The sequence below is a fragment of the Pinus tabuliformis genome, chromosome 1_1 (genome assembly GCF_031772625.1).
Source record: "Pinus tabuliformis cultivar Carrire ecotype Pingquan chromosome 1_1, CPIR1, whole genome shotgun sequence".
Classification (NCBI taxonomy): domain Eukaryota; kingdom Viridiplantae; phylum Streptophyta; class Pinopsida; order Pinales; family Pinaceae; genus Pinus; species Pinus tabuliformis.
Window position 1 is genome coordinate 626,601,564 of NC_142297.1, and position 16,023 is coordinate 626,617,586.

The window sequence follows — 16,023 nt, forward strand, 5'->3', positions numbered from 1 at the left end:
TTTAAATTAAATAATTATAATATTTATTTATTTATGGAAATTTTAAAATAATGAGTTGTCGTTAGTGCGATTTTTTTGATTCTCTGGTGGAAAACCGCGGAAAAATTTGAGGTGAAATCTTGATTTGTGTTATTTAAACTAATTTTTTAATAGAATATTTGGATTCAGCACCATGCAAAACCCCTAAGTCACTTTGATTGTGCAGGGATTATCCATCAAGCTTGTGATTTCAATAAATTGCTACGAGAAATTTAACCAGAAAAACTTCCAAAAAATCATACTAAAGACAACTCCATTTAAGAATACATCTTTACTCTACAAACAATTATATACTATTTATTAAAAATAACTTAAAATCTAAAGAACATATAAAATATAAAATTTTATATAATATTTATTATAAATAATTAAAATTTTAATTTTGAATATTAAAAATGGTATTGCATTATAAAAATTATTATTAAAAATTTATAATAAAAATATAATAATAAACATTAAAAACACACTACCAAAAAATTGTAATATTAGTTTTCTATCAAATTTATTTAATTTTATATTTTATATAAACATAATAAAATAAATTCAAATTTATTTTAATAAATTAAAAAATAAAATATATTTCTAATTTCATTTTTAATTAAAAATTACACAAAAAATCATCTAAAGTAATCGTATACTTATTTATCTCCAATCATGTTTACTTTTACTGGAAATTAAAAATAATATAATTTTCCATCTCACTAACACTGCGTTATTTTAACCCAAAGTTCTTTTACTGGAAATTAAAAATAATATAATTTTCCATCTCACTAACACTGCTTTATTTTAACCCAAAGTTTTAAAATAAACCGTGCAGTAGTAGTAGGATTTAGACCAGTTTTGCTTCCCCACTTATGCCTTTCTATGGCAAGCATTGAGCTGTTACACAATTTGTTAGAACTGACCATATTTGCTTCCCAATAAATTTTGTTTACGACCAACAATTTCAACTACGAACAATTTTAATGATTTCGCATCGCATTGCGGTGAATTCCTCTGAGAATTGCACAGACATTAAAATTATACGAAGAAACGACCTCGTGAAAACTGTTGCCTCTAAGATCAGCGTAACTGTAAACAAAATATCATATCACTATGAATCCTCAATCAATACACAATAAAACCCTATAAAACTTTTCATAAGCGGGTAATTGAATATGAAATGAGAAGTGACTCTCACTAAGAGGAAGAATTGCAACATAGACAAGAAAAGTCAAATATTTCAAATGCCTCCTTATTTCTCTGGGCTTTGCGAATCAACGACAAAATTTCCCAATACATTGACTGGACCCACAACTGTCCATAAATAGTATCTTAATACTTAAGAGTGGAAACCATATTGACCCAACTAGAAAACATATAAAACCATAAATGCTTCCAAAATGGTCTATTCCAGAAGTACAAACTAGCAGCCACTTCAACACCCACTCATCAGCACTGAAGCTTTGTATCCCAAATAAATATCCATACCTGCACATAATAAAAGTGAATGTATGTGAGTTATAACTGCGGTGTCGTTCAACAACTAAACCCCCTATGTTAAATAAATGACACCCAACCCAATAACATTTAAATCCACTTTGTCCAATAAATGACACCCAAGCAATAACTTTAATAAATGACACTCAATTCATTCTATTTCTCATTAAAACAAATCAAAGCACATGGATCAACAAATAACAAATTCCCAACCATTAGATCACATCAAATTAAATCCAAACCACACACTCAAAATGAAGTCATTGCAATCCATGTCCATCCTTACCACCAATTAAATTCAAGTGCCAAAAACTATAAAAGAAGTTCAACCACTGTTGAAGTTGCATGTTATGCTTTCAAAGTATTCAGCAACCTTCAAGACAAAACATCATCTATCTAGGATGTTCTATCCAATATTGCAGGAGGAGTTAACAAAAGTATTGTCCGTAAACTCAACTTTTCCACCTCCAACCCTAGGGGGAGCACTATCAGATAGAGAGATAATTCCTCTCCCTCTCCTTAACAGTGGCGTTGATGGCGGCCTTAACAGTCGAGCATGCTTACGCATCCTGCCGGTAATGGCGGCCTTATCAGTCGAGCAACTAAAGTTCCTCTCCCTTATGGTCGAGCCGATGGCGGCCTTAACAGTCGAGCATGCTTACGCACCCTGCTGGTGATGGCGGCCTTATTAGTCGAGCCTGTTGTAGCATCCTTATGGTCGAGCCTGCTTTCGCATCCCCATTCACCGATGAACCAGCAAGAAAACAAAACCGGCGGGCTTAACAGATAGACCCGAACTATCCACGTTAGTTATATTAATTACAACACATTTTTCTTAGAGTTTTGTTCTCATTTATCACAATTCTTACTGTTTCAGTTCTTACAGATTCAGTGTCACTTACAGTTTCAGTTTCATGAAAATCAACACACAACCTATAGTTCTATTTCACGATTCACCTATTTCTATGTTCAGACTTATAGAGGAATTGATGTGCCCGATAAGATTTTAGTTGCTTGGTGTGCCCTGACTATGAACCATCTCGATTAGTAGGAAGTCCCGAGTATCTCAAGGGTTCAGGTTCTCATATCCCACTTCGTGTCTTGAATTATCCCTATTTGTAGGCGTTCTTCAAGTGTTGCCAGGAAGATATTCCAAGTTGTCTCCTGATATAGTCTTTCAAACTAGGAGAACTATGGGGTCATAACGGACATCAAGGTCAGTCATGTACCTCGTTAATCCAGCAAGAATATATCGGCGAGCCTAAGATGGTGGAAAGGAAGGGATCAGAGTGCCTTAGCGAGCCGAGCTGTAATAACCAGAGAATGAGGGGCAATGCCATATAAATCAAATCAAATTAAAACAACAATGAAATCAAATAAGGCATGTCCCGAATCGCTGCAGGTCATCCGATGACCGAAAGCGTCCCATCAAAAGAAATAAATCAAGATCAAACCAAACCAAACCAAGAACAATTCCTCAACAATCAAGAATAAATCAAGATCAACATACAAGGACATACAGGATGAAGATAAATGTTTTCTATAGGTTCAATTTCCCCATTCATCTAATGAGAAAAACAACAATACTTGAACCAATAGAGTGCAACAATGACACCTTGAAAATAAATGCAGAATGACATTTTAAATACTAGAACATGGAAATTACAGTGAGATATACATATTTGATGGGTTTTTAGAAAACTTGCATTTAACAGAGAATGAATACATCAATGAAATTAGTAATTTAAATCAATTTACACTTTTACAAGAGAGAAGGCCAATATACGTGGTCTAATAGCCGGCTATTGTCATATGCTAATAATTTGGAATGCAAATCCAAATTCTCAATTCATGCTTGATTCATATGCATCAGTGACATATTGTATCTCTTACATGATGAAACTCAATAAAACAATGACAAATACATTTAAGAATGTATGAGAAGAGCAACAAAACAAATTCCAATTTTGTGCAAACCACAGGTAGTCTTGGAAAATCCTTCCAATACTTGTAGAAAATGTCTACACAAATATAGACATCATGAAAAAAAATTTGTAGGAACATGATGATCAACTCAACTGAAATTTGTTTAATCATAATTTCATAAGGCAATTTCTTTTTTAGAATCATTTTTAACAAAAGCTTAATGAAATTTTATAATAAGAAACAAAAACTATGGCCCAACTGGAAGATAAGCATAGATTTATTGTCCTTGTGTTGGTTGTAATATAGATCAGAAGCTTTAGATGAGTTGCTTAATTAGTGGTCAAGTATTGCAATACAACTTTCGGTGTTGAAACCGAAAACCTTGTATGAGGCCAGCAATAAACATGATCAAGACTAATGGTAGCATAAACAAGACTTGAAAAATAAATTGAAGAAAAAGTTGAAAGGAGAAAAGGAAAAGGGGGTTTAGATCATTCTTGAAATATGATCAGAAAATAAACAAAACAATGTAAAAGGAAGAAAATAACATAAACAAATGAACAAGAAGCAGTGGAAGGGCCTTATTGGAAAAAGGTAGTTATGTTGCTCGTACAAGGAGAAGTGGTAGGAGAGTGACAAGGGGTGCACAGCTGCGATGCACATCGTCTGATGAGGACAGGACAGCGGATATCAATGTCAACAATGCCCCAAGGAACATTGTTGAGGATGACCATGCCACTGAAGTTGATGTTAACACACCATCATCCACAGAACCACCGTCAACGACAGTCCAAGGGGCAAGTTCAACTAAAAATATCAATGCTATAAGAGGATGGACAAAAGAAGAAATGTTAGTTGCAATTGACAACATAGAGTTTAATGGATACTCAGTTCGGGCATCTGCAAAAAAACATGGTATTCCTCCCTCATCAATACATTATTGGATAAATGGACTGACTCATACAAAACATAGAGGGCCTCTTACAATTATGACTGAGGAGGAGGAGGCCAAGGTGGTTGAGTGGTGTAAAGAGATGACCCAATTGGGACATGGGCTAGAGTTGATACAACTCAAATCCACAGTTGCTCAAATCTGTCAAGGGAGGCCAAACCCATTCAAAGATGGGTTTCTTGGTAAATCATGGTGGTTTGGCTTTAAAAAAAGGCATCCAGAACTTGTATTGCGTACTACTGAGGGCCTTGACAAAGACAGAGCATTAAATTTGCGCCCTGCAGTTGTGCAAAATTTCTATGACACACTTTCTAGTGCTTACGATAAACATTCTTATGGAGCAGACCATATATGGAACTGTGATGAAACAGGTTTACAGGCAGGGAGGAATTGTGGCATGCGGGTAATTGCCAAGAGAGGGAGCTGAAATGTGCCAAAGATTTTGCCTAAGATATTTTATCTATTCAAAGGTAAAAATCAACTGAAAAACTATATACAGAACTGTGAACCAAGTGCATGCATGGCTAGGCATCCCCATGCATGGATGACTAAAGAACTGTTTTTAAGCTGGCTTTTTCACTTTGTTGCATCGGTACCAAGTGGCGTCTCGCCTAATAACAGACACCTATTGATATTAGATGGCCATGGGAGCCACATGGCTTTACAAACAATTGAGAAAGCAAGAATTTTAGGCATCGACCTGTTGACATTGCCCGCTCATACCACTCACAGACTGCAGCCCCTTGATGTTAGTGTGTTTGGCCCTTTCAAGAACTATTTCAGGTTAGAGCGCGTTGCATGGATGGCAAAGAATCCAGGGGTTGAGGTGAAAAGGTTCGAGCTAGCAGAGCTTGCAAGTAAAGCTTTTAAAAGGGCTTTGACACCATCAAATATCAAAGCTGGCTTTAGGAGGATAGGAATCTAGCCACTGAACTATGATGCTCTTATGCATGTTACTAGTTGTAGCCAAGTGTTTCATGTGGATGGTCAGGAAGAAGGGAATGCCCAAACAGGTGTTGAAGTGCAAGAAGTAGATGACCAAGATGATGTTGTTACAGCTGGTAATATGATTCCCCTCTCTCAAGGACACTTATATGATGAAGATGATGAAATTGTATGTGAAACACAGTATAACCATGAACAAATTTGCAGTAACATGGAGATCGTTCCACCACCTCAAGAACATGAAACTCATGTTGCTGATATTATTAATGACATTGTTGAACATGCAATTGACAATGACCAATTGACATTGCCAAGCCAAGTAACCCCACCTTCATGGCTAGCATAAGCAATGATTAATATGAATGCACATAGTGTCTCAGCAACCAATGAACAAAGCATGAACATGCCCTCACAACCAACAGAATTGAACAGTGAAATTGTTCATTTTTTTGTGGACAATAGATCAATGGAAGAAGATGAAGCACATAATGAGGCATCAAATGAAGATAATGATATAGTTCAATCAGTTCCATCAGATACTGAAAGGGAAGTACCAAGCAATGACATGCAGGTGGGAGGGGTGGAGAAGATACTTGGTCGGTTCCTAAAGCTACCAGTAGAGAAAGTATCAATGAAAAAAAGCAAGGTACACCGGGTAGTATTCGTTTGGGAAGCTCACAGTTACTCACCTCAGAGGACTGTATAAACCTGTTAGTTGAGTCTGAAAAAAAAAAAGAAATTTGAAATGCAAGAATTAAAACAGAAAAAGAAGGATCTAGTCAAGGAGAAGAAAGCAACAAGGATTGTTGCAGCGCAACATTGAGCAGATGAAAGGATTGAAAGAGATAAAGCAAGGCAATTTAAGGACCAAAAAAAAATGGCAAGACAGGAAAAGGAATCAATAAAGGCACAACGAATGATTGAAAAGGCACAAGGGATGATCAATATGGTTGACAATGATACAAGAATAGCTGCTGAAAACAAGATTATTTCAAACTCATTGGACTCCAATGTAGATAATACACCATTATTCGAATATCTCGTAAATATTCAAGTGCCTCACTATCAAACTGAGGTTTTACCCACTTGCCTTATTCCTACCAGAGTTGGTGTCAACTCTATGTATGCTCATTACACACCTCCACTTAATGCAGGGGTCAGTAGTGCAAATGTGAGGTATGGGTTCTCAATACCTCCATGGTTGGAAGCTGCAAATTGGACTCAATCATATGGCAGTGATCAACCATTTCCTAATCAACCCTTAACAGGTAGGCCAACCTACCTGGCTGAACAAGGTAACTCGGGGAGTTTTGGCACTCAAGATTCTCAAGGCCATAAAGAATAGGGGTGTCATATGTTTTTTGTTGTAACCACATTATGATGTGGATTTTGGATGGATTGTATCTTTTTCTTGTCACAGAAACATTTTGGCTTACAACCTAGGTTGTTTTATTGCTTTGAAACGCTAACAACATTATGGTTCTATGCATTCACTACATTGAAAAGCCAACAACAGCTTGGTTGGTTGTAAAGCAATTTTGTTTGCAAGCTAAGCACAAATGGTTATAAAAAATTGATTAATAACACTGAAAGACTATTTATTACAGTGGAAGAAATATAGTTTGTCCTGGTTAAAAATCTAAACAAGGATCAAGTCCTGACCTGCCTATCTATTGCAGTGGAAGAAATATAATTTGGGCTGGTTAAAAAACCAAACAAGGATCAAGTCCTAACCTGCCTTTCGTTATTGGACTGCTCTCCTATTGAGATACATGGCTTCTTGATCAGGCCTATGCCATGTTCAGGTGTGGATTGACAGTCAAACACCTCCCCTCACTCAATATTCATAGTTAAGATTTAGCTATAAGAAACTCATAGCATGCAACCATGGTTTCCATAACATGAATAGATTTAAAATTCCAAGATCAAGCAAGTAATATTCATCTAGTGATGTGCAATAGTACTTAATCACAAATGTTAGTAAAAAATTGAATAATAACACTGAAAGGCTATTTATTATAGTGGAAGAAATATAATTTGCCCTGGTTAAGAATCTAAACAAGGATCAATTCCTGACCTGCCTATCTATTGCAGTGGAAGAAATATAATTTGGGCTGGTTAAAAAACCAAACAAGGATCAAGTCCTAACCTGCCTTTCGTTATTGGACTGCTCTCCTATTGAGATACATGGCTTCTTGATCAGGCCTGTGCCATGTTCAGGTGTGGATTGACAGTGAAACACCTCCCCTCACTCAATATTCATAGTTAAGATTTAGCTATAAGAAACTCAGCATGCAACCATGGTTTCCATAACATGAATAAATTTAAAATTCCAAGATCAAGCAAGTAAAATTCAGCTAGTGATGTGCAATAGTACCTAATCACAAATGTTTATAAAAAATTAATTAATAACACTAAAAGACTATTTATTATAGTGGAAGAAATATAGTTTGTCCTAGTTAAAAATCTAAACAAGGATCAAGTCCTGTCCTGCCTATCTATTGCAGTGGAAGAAATATAATTTGGGCTGGTTAAAAAACCAAACAAGGATCAAGTCCTAACCTGCCTTTCGTTATTGGACTGCTCTCCTATTGAGATACATGGCTTCTTGATCAGGCCTGTGCCATGTTCAGGTGTGGATTGACAGTCAAACACCTCCCCTCACTCAATATTCATAGTTAAGATTTAGCTATAAGAAACTCATAGCATGCAACCATGGTTTCCATAACATGAATAGATTTAAAATTCCAAGATCAAGCAAGTAATATTCATCTAGTGATGTGCAATAGTACTTAATCACAAATGTTAATAAAAAATTGATTAATAACACTGAAAGACTATTTATTATAGTGGAAGAAATATAATTTGTCCTGGTTAAGAATCTAAACAAGGATCAAGTCCTGACCTGCCTATCTATTGCAGTGGAAGAAATATAATTTGGGCTGGTTAAAAAACCAAACAAGGATCAAGTCCTAACCTGCCTTTCGTTATTGGACTGCTCTCCTATTGAGATACATGGCTTCTTGATCAGGCCTGTGCCATGTTCAGGTGTGGATTGACAGTCAAACACCTCCCCTCACTCAATATTCATAGTTAAGATTTAGCTATAAGAAACTCAGCATGCAACCATGGTTTCCATAACATGAATAAATTTAAAATTCCAAGATCAAGCAAGTAAAATTCAGCTAGTGATGTGCAATAGTACCTAATCACAAATGTTTATAAAAAATTAATTAATAACACTAAAAGACTATTTATTATAGTGGAAGAAATATAGTTTGTCCTAGTTAAAAATCTAAACAAGGATCAAGTCATGTCCTGCCTATCTATTGCAGTGGAAGAAATATAATTTGGGTTGGTTAAAAAACCAAACAAGGATCAAGTCCTAACCTGCCTTTCGTTATTGGAATGCTCTCTTATTGAGATACATGGCTTCTTGATCAGGCCTGTGCCATGTTCAGGTGTGGATTGACAGTCAAACACCTCCCCTCACTCAATATTCATAGTTAAGATTTAGCTATAAGAAACTCATAGCATGCAACCGTGGTTTTCATAACATGAATAAATTTAAAATTCCAAGATCAAGCAAGTAATATTCATCTAGTGATGTGCAATAGTACACTTACAAAGGGAGTTGGCTTCACAGTGAGATAATATTGTCCACAGCCTATATTTTAAACATATATTTAAACGGAAAAAGAAATTAAGGTTTTGATTTCTCAATTCAGACCTGCAATGAATTTTTGACTCGAATCTGATCGGGCTCACACTTACAAACTTGACAAAGATCCAGAATCTCGCATTGTAAATACATTATCGAAACTTAAAACCAACAAAACAAGATCCAGGGCTGACAAGAAAACAGAATGCAAGCAATAAGAGTTATTTTGAACGGTATCTACCAAAAAATCCCTTGCAGAAAACTATTTAGAACAACTTTCCCATTTCATAAATACTATGTTTCTTATTATGTAGCACAATAAATTAAACGACCATGGATGCATCTTAACCTTGGATAGATCCAAAGATTAAGTTGTTTTTGTACTAGTTAGAATATGCTTGTAAAACAGATCTCAGAACAACAAATTACCCCAACCCATTCCAAACAACTGTACTAGTTAGAATATGCTTATAAAATAGATCTCAGAACAACAAATTACCTCAACCCATTCCAAACAACAACGATAAGGAAACACAAAAACGAACTTCTAAGAAAAAAAAGTGAAAACCTCCATTATTAGAGTTTGGCAAGATTAAAATGACAAAAATTTACCTAACTTAGCCAAAATTTTATGTTGCCTAGAAAAGCAAAATACCAAGAACTATCATGAGCCAAACCTGCAAAACCCTAAACCCTCAAAACCCCAAACCTACAAAACCCTAAACCCTCAAAACCCATAACCTGCAAAACCTTAAACCCTCAAAACCCCTAACCTGAAAAACCCTAAACCTACCTGAAACTCCAAGAGAAAAAATAACAAAAATTCCAATAGGAAAGTGAGGTGTTGAAAAACACAGAAGGTGAAGGTGAAGTGTTGAAAAACACCATGTTTAATGACTGGTAGGATTTTTCCTATCGGATAGAAGCCAAGTCAAATCGTCTTCCATGTCCAGAGCTCGCCAGACCTGCAACAAGTTGGAAATTAGCCAATGCAGAAACCAAAAAACCAAAAAAACCTGAAATTCCCTGTAAATTTGCCTTCGACCTCGAACTGGCTGAAATCGGTAGTGGCTCCTCCCCAAACAACAAGTCGCACGAATGAAACAACCACCAAGGAAACCCTAAACCTTCGGCGGTCCGAAATGAACAACAATTGCAGGCGGAATGAAACAACTCCAACATAAACCCTATTCGGTTAACGGACGCATGCAAGCAAACAATGGCGGATAGCAGCGCAACAATGGCGAACGAGGCACACAGGTAATGGAGTTGTCCCGCATCATCGTCGGTGGAGGGCTTTTCCCAAACACCGGACCCGAACAGAAAAACAGGGAGCAGAGCACACATAACGGCGAACAGGTGGAAACAACTGTGCGTCGACTCGAAAAACATGTTTTCAAGCTTTGACACCCACCACAACATGTGGCAGTCCACGTCGGGCAGGTGTTGTACATGCAATGCCGATGTCCACATGGGTTTAGGTGAGGTGGAGGGGAGGGCTCACAGGTAATGATGTCCCTCCCCTAGTGATTCACAAATTTTAGCAAAGTTTAAATTTTGGTGTTCATTTTAATTTTAACACCAAGAATATTCAATGCGTAATATAAAATCTATAATGGTTTAAGTATTAGAATAATTGTATAGTAATTGTCCTAAGTTGCAGCGTTGCATATACACAATGTGCTTAAAATTATATAAAGTGTAATGATACAGATAATGTGAACAATTTTATAATACTTTTAAATTAAGGATATGTTTTTTAAATGTGGGAGAGAAGGGCAAAAGAAGTGTGTAAACTTGAAAAGTGAAGGACACAATTAAAGAGAGTTATATAGATTGATTTTATAAGTGTTGTCTAGGTCACAAATTCCTCTGGATAGGAGTTTTTCTGTTTAAATTTGGTTAAAATAAATAAATAATTTTTTTTTAGTAAAGTTTAAATTTTAACACTAAGAATTCAATGTGTGATATACTATCTATAATGGTTTAAGTATTAGAATACTTTTATAGTAATTGGCCTAAGTTGCAGTGTTGCATATATTTGACGTTTATTATACGATTACACAATGTGCTTAAAATAAAATGTAATGATACAAATAATGTGAACAATTTTATAATACTTTTAAATTAGGGATGTGTTTTTTTTAATTTTATAATACTTTTAAATTAAGGATATGTTTTTTAAATGTTAGAGAGAAGCGCAAAAGAATTATGTAAATTTGAAAAGTGAATGACACAATTAAAGAGTGTTATATCGATTGATTTTTATAAACGTTGTCTATGTCACAAATTTGTTTGGTAGAGTTTTTTTGTTTCGAAATTTGGTTTTAAAAAAATTAAAAATGTTTGAATATTTGAATTGTTTTTTTAATGATGGAAATGGATTCAGCACCAAGAATTCTGGAGTGTCCAAAATCCAAGTTTGACATCGGTAATCCAAATTTTCAAAAAAAAACCAGATTTTATTATAATCTCTAATTTGTGAGGTTTTTTTAGACTACCTATTTTTATATATGAGAATAAATAATATTGAAAAATAAAGTTCATAATCTTTATATATATATATATATATATATATATATATATATATATATATATAACATTCAAAAATAGAGTCCAAAATATCTAGAAAAATAAAAAATTAGGTTGAATTTTTAGTGAAATTTCATTATTAGTATAATGGAATATATTATTTTAAATGATAATAAAAAGGTTAAAGTATTTTTAAGCAAAAAAATAATATAAAAGAATAAAGAATAAGAAGAAAATAATTCAGAAGACAAGTTGGAGAATAATAAAAATTCTCAAGGAAGAGGTTATATCACCTAAATATGTTGTTTTAGAAAAGCACTCTTAACATTCAATGTGATAAAGAAATATGTGGTGGGTGAGAGGCCTTTGTAGCCAATAGGTCTATGACATCTAGCACATCTATCATGTGAGTTTGGAGTTGGCCATAACACCTCTTCTTATTAGTTTTAAAAGGTTGGAGGTAAAGACTAGTCAACTTGGTGAATGTATTTTTGGGGAACTAACCTCTAATGAGTCATAGGTGAATGTGTGATAGGAAGAAACAAAGCATTTCTAGTCTTTATAAGCCATGAGTGTCAAAGAGATTAAAGTGAATATGTGAAGAGACAAAGAGGGACATCTAATCTTGTAATATAGAGAGCATTGAAATACAAAGTCCTCATTGTAAGGCTCTAAGGAGAAAATATGGAAAATACGATATTCCCAAGGAATAGATGATTTGTGTATATGTGAGTTTGTTGGGAGCAAACTCTAAGCTAGGTAAGAAGGACGCTCAAGTTACAAGGAAACTAAGTCTAGTGTACTTTAGGGGTAGAATGGACCCCTCATCGCATTGGAGATACAAATATGGGTAGTGTTGAAGTTTGGGAGAAAGTGATAATCTAGGCTAAAACCATGTGGAGCAAAGACGTGCTTTGTATTTCTTAATATGAATAGTCTTATTTATATGCCCTTGCAGAAATCAAGAGCATATACTAAAAGTTAACGCAAGAGTTATCTATCATCATCGAGCTTAATGAGGTGAGATAATAAAGAGTCTCTCACATACCAACATGAATTGATCCCATGGTTTGCCTACCACATAAAGGATTTGAGGGCATGATTTGGATATCTAAGAAGGTCAATCTATTAGTTTTCCATTTATTAAAGCCTCCCCATTTGTTACAACCTTGTATCATTATCACCACAATAAAGGTCATGGAAGTACTGAAAGGCGTTGTGCCAAATTTTGCAGCAATACTATCATGAGGCACTAATCTCTTAGCATAAAATTGTTCAAATAACTTTGTGACAACATTCTCACTATCTTATTTAGATGTACCCAAAAAGATATATAGTTCCCAAAGCTCACACCCATACAAGAGAATATGTGTGATCAATGATTTAAAGAGGCATATCTTCAATCAAATATGCCAAACCTAATCCTAAAAACATTGATTTTAAATACTCATGATTACATTGATTTTTAAATACTGATGATTGGTGCATATTCTTTATAAAATCAGGCTAAAGCATAGTTTACAAAAAAATAGTGTAGATCTGTCTTAACTTAGAATCTATCACGTATCTAGTGCGATCAAACCCTTTGAGGTGAAAACCTTTCTTCAAATATTTGTCGTCTAAAAAAAATGCACCTTGAGAAATTTGATCTCCTCTCTTAGATTCTAAATTAAGATGAATTTACAATGATATACTACTTAAAATGAAAAAATGTAAATGCAAAAATTGATTTTATTTTTTCTCAAGAAAAGGCATTCCAAAATGGGCTCTAAATTTTACTTTATTTAAAACCATAATATCATCTCTAAACTAGAATGCTAATATTTTAATATTTTTGCATCTCCTTGCTTTTTTAACAAAAATTAAATGACTAACATATTAATAATTGCATTGTTGCATATTTAAGTTTTTCATAAATATGAATATTATATATCAACTTCAATGTGAGGGAATTTATTTAAATTCAATTTTGCATTCATTATTTAATGAAATATGGCCAGGGAAAAAATGACTTGAATCTTTATTTATCATTTATAAATTAAACCGCAAACATTTTAATCTTTGTTGTTTTTTATTTCCAACATTTTTTATAAATTGAAGGTAAATATTTTTGTTTTTGCATGTGCATATTTTTCATGAACATGAATATTACCTACAAATGTCAATTATAGAGAATTGAATTTTCCATTTATTATATCTTTAAATCCCATTCACAATTGGCCCTCTAGCATAAAGGGACATTCGAGACCAGCATAAATCCATTTAACTATGAATCTATCATGAACTAAGAGGGATTTGAATCTTTGATCCCTAGTTGTGCATATGCACTTAAATGGATTCTATATGTATACATGCCACATGTCAACTCCATGTTGACCATAGAAGGAATTACACATTTACCTCAGATTAAATAACATGTAAATATATGTATGCCACATGTCAACTCCATATTGACCATGGAAGGACTTACACATCTCCCTCATATTGAACAACATGTAAATGTACGCATGTCAACTCCATGTTGATCGTGGAATGACTTACAAATTCAATAACATGTGGTTGAAAGCTTTTATCTGTAAATTCTTTTTTACTTCTAATTGTTATCTATCTATTGTATTGAAGTATTTGATTGAAGTTAGACATATAATTATTTACTTCTAATTGTTATCTATCTATTGTATTGAGGTATTTGATTGAAGTTAGACATAAAATTATTGTATTTGAATTTTTTTGTTATTAATTTTTTTTAAATACCCCCTTGGACTTGAATGTAAAAAGACCTTATCTAAATTTTTTTATTGATTGATCTTTTTATATTATATATAATTGCTATTAAAATGTATTTTCTCTTAAATCTTTTATTTATTACTAATATAGATTTTCTATTTTCTTTTTAGAGTGTTAAGAGATGCATTTTATTACTCTTAAAGGTGCATTTTACACCTATTATGAGGGAGATGTATAATTTCTTCCATGTTCAACCTCGATTTGACACATCTTTATTTTAAAATAAAATAAAATATTCTTTAAATAAAAAATATCTCAACTTTAATAAAAGAACAAAATTGAATTTACATGTTTTGTTACTTATAATTATAATGAATTTAAAACATCGATAATCTCACTCTCATTGTGTCGGGTTTATCATTGAGATTACAACCTAGTATAAAGAACATATGGTAAAAATATTCCAGTCTCACTCTCAACTATAAATAAATTATTTTTATCTCCATCCCAAATATTTCTACAAGAACTTAAATAGACTATTTGAATATCCATGCTAATTGTTATCTCATTGATTTGTCATCATTCCCACTCTCTTTTTCACTCATTAAACCATTATTTCCTCTTTTTCACTCATTAAACCATTACTCCCAACCATTCATTGCACCACCATTATTTATGTAATTCTTCAAAAAGTTACCATGATGTGCCTTTATATTATTAAGTGGTTAATTAACACCAATTTTCCTTTATTTTTAGTAGATTAAGGAAAATTATACATGGTTTTACTAATGATAGTTTGATAGTTCAATATTCTACAACTGAAGTCAATTTTCGTAGCTATCTCCATGTTTAAGGTAGTAGCACCACTCTAGAAGGAAATATGGCACATGGACTTGGTTCCCAGAAGCTTGAATATGGATTTGTGTTGGTCAAAGTCTACCCATCTCTCACGTGTAAATCTCCAGCAAGAAATCGAAGGAAAAACGCGGTAGTTTTTACCAGTCAACTTCAAACGTGTTTTCTGAGAAAATGAAAATGAATTTTGGAAAACAAAAAAATAGGCTTTTTTCAGCGCGAGCCCAATTACGTTCTTTTAAGCATTTTCCTCAAATTCATTACCATTTGAGATATTTTTTGGGTTCTTTGGAGCCCTATTTTGCAGATTGCATGCAAAAACAATGCGCCAATGTGTCAATCAATGCCCAGTCAAGAAAAATGAAGTTGGAATGAGTTAGGCTTCAACAAATTCATGGCAATAAGGTGTCATTTTAGTTCTCATTCTTAGCCATAAGATTCTCAATGTGGTTACAATTTAAACTCTATATAAATACTTCATTTGGAAGCAAAACACAGTTCATATTTTGATGTTATTGTAGAGAATTATTATTGTGAAGAAAATTTTCTTTGCACACTCCAGTTAATACAAATCTATGTTATGGCATTCCTATAATTTTTATTGGTGATTTTCTTCATGTGATCAGAGTTTACAATAACTCACACTCGTTAGAGGCCCCTATGAAGATGTGTGAGAATAGTTAGATGTCTTTCATTTTGAATTAATTTCTTTATGCTTTGCATTGTTGATTGAATGTCATTCCATTTAGATGCTCTGATATTTTATTTTGAATAGGATCTCTACTTATTTTTCTTTGTTCCATCACAGGTTGAGCGCTTAACAACAAAACAAAACAAAACCAAAAACATTTATTTTATGCTTAGTCTCAGCTCTAATTTTGAATATACACATCAATAATATTATGCA